The sequence below is a fragment of the Geospiza fortis genome, unplaced genomic scaffold, assembly GCF_000277835.1.
Source record: "Geospiza fortis unplaced genomic scaffold, GeoFor_1.0 scaffold157, whole genome shotgun sequence".
NCBI classification, from domain to species: domain Eukaryota; kingdom Metazoa; phylum Chordata; class Aves; order Passeriformes; family Thraupidae; genus Geospiza; species Geospiza fortis.
The window spans coordinates 9,084,192-9,092,658 of record NW_005054314.1 but is presented as its reverse complement, the minus strand read 5'-3'; the positions used below and the strand labels follow the sequence as shown (position 1 = coordinate 9,092,658).

General features: G+C 44.5%; 1 protein-coding gene across 4 annotated transcripts in view; it reads left to right on the top strand.

Annotated features, from left to right (window-relative positions):
- Nucleotides 1-8,467, top strand: part of DCX (doublecortin) — a 73,569-nt gene that overhangs the window by 48,707 nt on the left and 16,395 nt on the right. The gene's annotated exons all lie outside the window — the stretch shown is intronic.

The following is an 8,467-nucleotide window of genomic DNA, read 5'->3' as shown; positions in this document are numbered from 1 at the left end:
AAATATCAACTCCTCAACATGCGCCTCGATGGGGACATGTGTAGGATTGTACAGATGTAGAAAACAGAGGGGCAAACCCTGTACCTGTGCCCAGGCCCCTGACATCCCAAAGGATTGGGGCACACACCCTGTACCTGTGCCTGCCCTGGGCTGAGAAACCCAGGATGGCACACATTAGTCCAAAAATATTTGCCAAAATGCCAAATAAGATAGAGGGAAAGCATTTATCCTGTTACTCTCTTGATTTATTTTGTTTTGTTGTTTTTTTTTTATTTTTTATTGCCACTCTTGAAAAGAAGGCGACGTAGGCCAAACAAGGCCAGGCTGTTGTGTCTTTTTGAGGAGATTTATGAGGGTTTTGTGACTTACTCAATCCTACCCAACATATTCTCTCTACAAGTGCCAAGGAGGACGAGGGTGTCCCTCAGGAAGTGTGTCAGTGTGCTGCTGTGCCAGGAGAAGCACAGCCAGTGCAGAATTTGCTCCTCCAGAGGAATGCTGGAGCTTGGCTTGAACTGAAACATCCCCAAACTATCCCGATGCACTGATAAAAACAGCAAGTCTGACTCTCATTTCTGCCCAGCACCTATTTTGGAAGGAAGTCACTGATGTCAGCAGGACGTGGGACAACCTGAAATAACTCCATTTCTCAGAGGGGCTGCCTCAGTAAGTAAAACACATCCACGTGTTACAGGGAAACCCATCAGTCATATTTGATGTCATTTCCTTTGTCACTCTGGGTGACTACTGAGGACAGAATTTTCTCTCACGTCTCTTTACACCACATCACAGAGGGTGTAGGAAGAAATACAGCTATTTTGTGTAATCCCCATCTTCCCAGACCTTTGTTTGCACTGGGATGCTGCCCTGTCCTCCCATGGCTGTGTGCTGGGCAGCAGTTGGGAAGAAGGGCGGGTTGAAAGACAGTGGATTTCCCTCTGGAAATGGAAATGCATGGATACATCAGTTTTGTCCCAAACCACTCCATGCTGGCACAGAGTGCTGTGTTTGTGTTGAAAGCAGGGTGAGGATTTATTTCCCAAAATCTCCTCATTGCTGTCAGTACCTGATTCAAGAGAGACCTGCACAAAGCTGAACAACAGCCTTTCCTTTTTATGAAAGGAACTGTGCACAACAGGACAGCAACAGCTATAGATTTTAGGGGTTTTTGGAGTTGGAAATCCTATTAATGGGTATTCCAGCCTCACCTTTACAGCCTCCCTGTGTCCTTACTTTCAAGACTCCCATTTCTATTAGTCTTGCTTGACCTTGGCCATGTAGTTGTGCTACTTCCAAAGTCTCTGCTGCTCTTCTGCCATCCAAAACTACAGTTTCCTCTCAAGAGTGATGCTGGGATGCTGATTAGGATGCAGTTTTCTGAATTGCTACATGCTACCTGTTCTGGGGCTATTTGTGCTGGCAATCTCTCCTTTCAAAGTCAATCTGTCCCCCAGAATTCCTCATTTTATGGTTTTCCAATGGAGAAATGGTAATGTTTTATATATTGGTGTGCATGGCTGTGCTCTTTGTTCCCCCAAACTTCACAGCACGTTTATCTCAGAGTAATACCCTCATGAATGCAAGAGCAAGCCTTTCTTCTGCTTAAAAAGAATCAACAGCCTGAATATCTGTTTCACAGTCTCCTCCATATGTATAGGCAATGGGATAACAAACTAACCTTTCTCCCAGAGGCTAATTGGATTTCACACAGTTTGGAAGCACCACTAATTCATCAGAGGTATTAAAATTCAGCTTTTACATTCCTACTGGGTAGCTTGGCTATTGACCTCCCTCCTTCCTGCTTTTTGTTCCATTCTGTTTCAAACTTACCCATTTCCAGTACTTAGATAAACAGGCCCTGTGTGCTGCAGCCCCTTGAGAGCAGCATTTCTTCATGCATGAACCCTTACAAGCTGCTGTGGACATACATGCATGAATATTCCTTATTCCACTTAAATAAGCATCACAAATGCTTATCCTAGAAATAATGCATATTGCTCAGGAGCTGGTGTCCCTGCTCTGGTTCAGCTGCCTCATGAAGTGAGCATAAGCACTCATGATCAACCTGCTGGAGTTATGCAGCCTAATTAAGAGGATCTGCATTTTTCAGCAACAAAAAGGTGTAAAGATTCCTTCTGGCAATTTGATGGTCTTGACTGGCCCAGAACTTTCTCTTCTGTAGGTGAGAAAGGCAGAGAAAAACCTCTGCAGGAGAGTGGAGTTTGATTGTTTCAATCAAACTGTGTAGGTAGGGCCTGAACGGTCTCTGTGAACACAAGAAAAAGCTGAGATCTCTGAATAATGCATGAAGGAATGGGGAAAAAAATCTCAGTGTTTCTATTGAGAGGTCACAGAGAAACCCAGATGGCAGAGGTGACTTCTCCTGCCCTTCATGGTGCCTCACAGGAGTGAGGGGACAGCGTGGCCATGCTCGGGCCAGGTCTCCACATGGACATTTGGTGGCCCAGGGGGACAGAGGTGGAAGAACAGGTGACAGAGGTCCCTTCCCTCACTGCTGGGTAGCTCAGAGAGGCTCCCCAAAGTGCAATTAAAACATTTGTGTGACACAGGCTGGGCATGCAGGAGAGCTCTGGGTCCACTCTGCAATGTTAATATTTGTGCTTTTCCTGCTCCTCTTTCTGTTGCTTATCAATTTTAAGTAGTATTTTTTCAGGAGAGTAGGTAAGTAATTCTCTTTCTGTGAATGCAAATGTGGAATCTATTGAGTGGGTGTGTGCATACTTTAAAGAAATAATTGAATCCAAACATCTCTTATTTCTAAATGCAGGAAACCAGAATCTAATAAAATGTAAATCAATTCAGTGTCTGCTTTGGGCTTGCAGTCTTCAGACTGTTAAAAAGAAAAATGCATTAAGTGCTGTGCATTCCAATACCAACATCTTTATTTTCCATTGCATTGGCTTAACCCTTCAGTCTTCTGAAATCTTTTTCTTTGTGGGTGTGTGATGAGAAGCTTACTACCCATGTTCATCAATTCCCATATTCCTTCTGACTCTTTCTGTGGGTCACTCTGAGGGTGTTTGGTTTCTGTGCTGGGCTTTGCTGATTGCAGACACCCAAGTGACACATCAGAAAGCACAGTTTCCTTTGTGATTTAGGACTTTGGCTCCTCAGACCTGAAACAAGCAGGCCACTGCCAATCTGACTTGGAGTACAGCTGATGGAGTGTAAATAAATCCCTGAGATTGCTGGTGGGAGTTAAAAGAGAGTTTAAAGAGGTTTTAGTGCCATTTTCAGCTCAGTTAAGTCTCGGTGCCTGTCTGGCTGCTGGTCTGACTTGCTCAGCTCAGTGCTGAGAGAGAAAGGACAGGAGCAGGCACCTAAAGCACAGTAATTGTAATTATCTGATTATTGGTTGTGCTCAATTTTACAGCACCTATCAAAGCAGCCTAGGAAAGAAAAGTGTGTCTTAATTCATCTTTGTTCTTACAGGCATGCATTTGTCTTCTGGGGTCTTTTTGGCCCTTTTTTTGCCTTTTTCTGCAGACAGTTTTCCCCCTCCTGACATTTGGAAGCCTACAAGCTGAAGGACTGTGATGATCTAAAAGAGACCAAGTGGAGATCTGTTTTCTTTGAACACAACCATTAGATTTGCAGAAACTTAGGGACTTTGAAGCTACTTATGAACTTACCACTGTTCTGCCGCCTGAATTCCTAAATGGGAGGGAGATTGCAGAGAGAATGGTTTACAAGATCAGTATGACTGAGGGAGAGAGCTGAAAATCAGAACATTTTCTGACTGAAAAGGACGCTTCTGTGAAGGGTGGAGAGGATGGTTCAGCTCACCCTGTGTCACTGCTGTGCCCATGATTGTCCTGGAGGGACAGGGAGGGACAGGGAGGGACAGGGAGGGACAGTGTCCATCACCTGTGAGGGACAGGGAGGGGCTGAGAGGGGCAAAAGGAGCTGGGACATCCCAACCCTTCAAAGCAGCCCAGGCTCTGCACTGCTGGGTGATTCAGGCTGAGGCTGAAGTCTTCAAACTTTTTATTTCTAATTCTTTTTAATTGTTTTATTCATGAATAAATCACAGTTTCTAAATAGTGCTGCTGCCTCCTGGAGGAAGCTGGGGACAGCCAGTTACTCCCAGCTGGGCCAGTGTAGATCCTGTGGTTTTACTGCTCCTTTTCCAGGTGAACTCAGAATTCCTGCCTGTGCCAGCACAGGTACTTCAGCAAACTGTGAGCTCACATCCAGGGATGTGTGTGAGGCAAGCTCCATTTTGTCAAAATCCTGAAAAATGCTTAGTTCTACAAGCGCTGTATTAAAATGAGGCAGGGGCTCAGCAGCTCTCCCAAGGCTGCAGCTTTTCCTCTCTGCAATTAAAATTGCTGCAGCAGACACTGATGGACTGTCACTGCAGAAACCCCAGCTAGGCTGCCCTCTCAGGGAAGCTTTTTCTCATGTAAGCAGAGAAGGATTTAGTTTAACAAGGAAAACCTAAGGAATTGCAAACTAATCTCTACAGCCTCCCATTTCTTCCATAATATATATGATAAGGGTTTTTAAAGATCAGACCTTGGCACAAAGAAAAATGCTACCATCAGGCCTATTAGGAATAATGACTTTGTAAGAAATAAATTTGTGCCTCGTTGACTGGGCTGTGAAGATATGATTTCCTTCTTTGGAATTGCTTAAGCTACAGGAATTGGAGAGTAAACATTTCATGCAGTATGATCCTTTCCCAAGTCAATATTGTCCTTTCAATCCTGAATTTCAAATTCAATATTATCCTTTCTTAAACAAAGGCATGCTTGGAAATCAATGCTATTTATCTTGTCTACTGTAGCCATAAACACCAGTTTAATTTTTTTTTGTTATAGATGAAAATGCTTGTAGGCTGAAAACTGCAGAAAGACAAATTCTTCCTGTTTTGCTGGTTCCTGCTGTCATTGCTGAGGGTGCATGACAACAGCCACCAACAAAATCACCATTTTCAAGTGGCAGCATTGCTCCTTGCACTATCTGATTATTGGGTTTTGTCCTGTGCTTTAATAAATTTATAACTAAAAGCAAAACACGGCATTAAAAAAAAATATTTTCAGGTTATCATCTGGGGTAAATTTTTCTGTTGCTATGAAGATTCTTTCAGCTTTTTTGTTTTTCATGCTGTTCCAGGTAAATTATTGGATATAATTAGAGTGATAGATCAGAGCAAGCTAAAGCAGAAAATATTCTTTCAAAAAGAAAAGTCCACACTGCTTGGGGAGAGACTTGTACTACATTAATCTATCTATCTATCTATCTATCTATCTATCTATCTATCTATCTATCTGTCTGTCTGTCTGTCTATCTATCTATCTATCTATCTATCTATCTATTCATCTATGCATTTATTTATTTATTTATCTATATATGTATTTATTTATTTATTTATTTAAATGGAGGAAACACCAGATAAAAGACTTCTGAGGAATGCAGAGAAGACCAGTAATGTTATTTGGGAGTCACTAAAAGCCTCTCCAACATTAGTGCAGGTAGAGGTTTGGCCTTGCCTGTCAAGAACAACCTTTAAATATTCCATACTGGTTAATGAGGTCTCAAACCAGTTATCCCAGCATGGCCTCACTTCCCAGCTTCATGTCCTGCAGGGATGAGCATATCCAGGGCTTTTTCCTGGTGGGTTTCTTTTTTTTCCATTTTCCTTTTTCCATGCCCCCCCTCAGCCAAGCTGGCTCTGGTGCTCTCAGATCCAGCAGTGAAGTCACACTTTTCCCAAAGAAAGTTTACTCCAGTGGCTTCCTGCGGGCAGGAACCCATGTGGGGCGTGTTTCAGGGACTCAGAGCAGTGATCAAGGTCTGGGGTTGAATAAACAAAAGGTAAACAGAAAATACCACACATGTGGTGAACATAAGCAACAGAGCTACAGGCCCCATAGCACAGGAGCCCAGCTGTTTTCTGAATTTTGCTACATTTTGCACTATTTAAGGAGGCTGGGGTCGGGTTTGGCTGTCCTTTCTGCTGTGCTGTGGTGAGCTCTTAGTAGTGGAAGTTACAACAGGAAACCCAAAAGGAACAAATAGGGCAAAGGCAGAAGCGATTGTTTCCTGAATATTCAGAGTTCAGCAAGTAAATTATTGAATTGTCTACCAGCCTCCAGTGCTCACCAGCTGTTCATGACTATTATTTTATATATATATATATATAGCTATAACTACTGTGTGTATTTACACACAATAACTGCTCTCTGGAGGGACAGCCATGCAGAAAAGTGAATTGCAAGTGTCTGTGTTTAAAATGCAGTCAGGTTCCTGCCCGTGGACGCTCTGGGACTTCTCCATCGTGTTTGGACCCTTGGATCTGAAGATTTTCTTGATTTCTTGGGCTTTGTTTTTGCTCAGGGTGGTTGTGGGCAGTGGAGGACAAAATCCACACTTGGACTTTTGACCTGGAGACAACAAAACCTCTGTGGGCGCTTCCTGATGTCATGCAAAGGGCTGGGAATTTTCTGAAGCCGTTTGATCCAAGTTTAGATCACAGATTTAACTGCACAGTGGAGCAGAGCAACCCATGGGTCTTTTCAGTGGCACAAGTGTGGTACTTAGCATTCCGATGGGAACTGCTGTGTTGAGCCAAACCCAATTATTTGCAAATGAACCAGTGCCACACATCCTCAGGGGGAGGGCTGTAATACCAAGTGCTGGCTTGAAATGTCATCTTTTCTTTGGGAGAATTCTCTATAGATGAAGTTAGCTATTTTCAATCTAATTTTAGACCATCAGAAATACGAATTCACTGGAGTTAGCAGAGGAAATTTTAACTTTGATTATCAAAGCCACAGCAGATTTCAGCCTGCTCCATTTTGAAAGTCAGGACAATGTGAAAAACATTCTTTTCACTAAGGTTTGGCATTGTAACCAGAGCTGGCACTCACGGGCAGTGCTTTAATTATACATTATACTAACCAGTGTGAAATACTGAGCCTTATTAAGATAGCCAAAAGCCTTCTTTAGAGTTGATTTATTAGAGCTTGAAATTAACATTTCACAGTCCAGCTCCAAGAGATCAGCAGATACAGAAGCTCAGCTCTGCCCCAGTGAGTCCCCCATGGTTATCTCCAGTGCTCTCCGCAGTCCCTCCCAGTGCCCAGACATGGTAAAACCCTGCTCAGCAGCAGCAGCAGCAGCTCCCAGCCTCTCCCCTCCATCACAAACACCAGAGCTGACCCTGGGCTTGCTTGGAAAGGTTTCCTGGGAAAGTGGAGCTTTGGGAAGCCACCCTGGGCTCTGCTGGGTGCTCTGGTGTGTGGCTGCCCAGGCTGGCTCTGCTGGAGCTGTTCCACACTGGGGTGATTGCAGAGGAGCATTTGTGCTGCTCCTGACACAACATCTGGTCAGGATATCTGGGATATCAGGATAGTGTTAGGAATTGTTAAAGCAAGCCCATCATCTGCAGATCTCTGCCAGCTGAGCTCCCAGCCTGACAGGATTTTAAATTTTTCTCTCAGCAACCTGGAAGCATTTTCACATTTCCAAACTCCCAGCTATCAGTTCTCTGATTAAATCCATGGATCTGGGGTTCCCACATCTTGTGCATTGTTGCTGTTTGATGCTGCAAGGCAAGGCAGAGTTTGGAGCTCCAGGTGCTGCAAGATAAAACTTCCTCCTATTGAGGGTGGCAAAAATGGGGAGCAAGGCACTCAGTGAGGGAAAGGCTGGCACAACACTTGCAGTAAATCCGGATTTAAATGGTGCTGTGGTGGGAATGGTGACCTGTTGTACTTTGGGTCTCTCCACCATTAGCACAGATAAACATTTTGGCTTTAAAATTTGTCACCAGGATTGCACAGGAGGAGTCACACCTCTACATCTGTGCTTATCCCCAGTGATTCTTTGAGGGTTTAGGCTCTGTGGGTACCAAGACAGCCCCCAGCACAGGCAGTGGACTCACAGCCCTGCCAGTGTGGCACAGGGGGCACCTCTGCTCTTTTTTAGAAGTAGCTGTGTCATTCCTTCAGGTGACTGATGTGTCCTGTCAGCTGGGTGGGAAATGCCAGACCTCCAAGAACTTGCAAGGGAGTTGTTTGGGGGTTTTATCTCTGTTTTTTGGGGTTATTTAATGCCTCTGTTAGGCTTGACCTGCCCTGGGCAGTTGTGTGATGAGCACCAGCCCTGGGGAAAGCAGGGCCACATTAACCTGGGATGGGGGAAGAGCAGAGAGGCAGAGCCCCCTTCTGCTTCACCAGAGCTGAGCCCCAACAGGACAATGCTGTAGCCCTGAATTTCTCTTCACAGAGAAAAGCAAGGCACAATTCCTCCCAAGAATATTCTTATCTCATTTGCTGTGCCTGTGTTTGTGCCAAAGTAGAATGCAACATGGAGATTGTTTACCCACAGTGATGGAGTTTTGTTTCCTTGGCCTGTCAGCACCAGGTGTGTGTGTGTGTGTTGGGACTGGGGGCTGACAGTCACGAGATTCTGTGCAGGGTGTGCAGAGCTGAGTGTT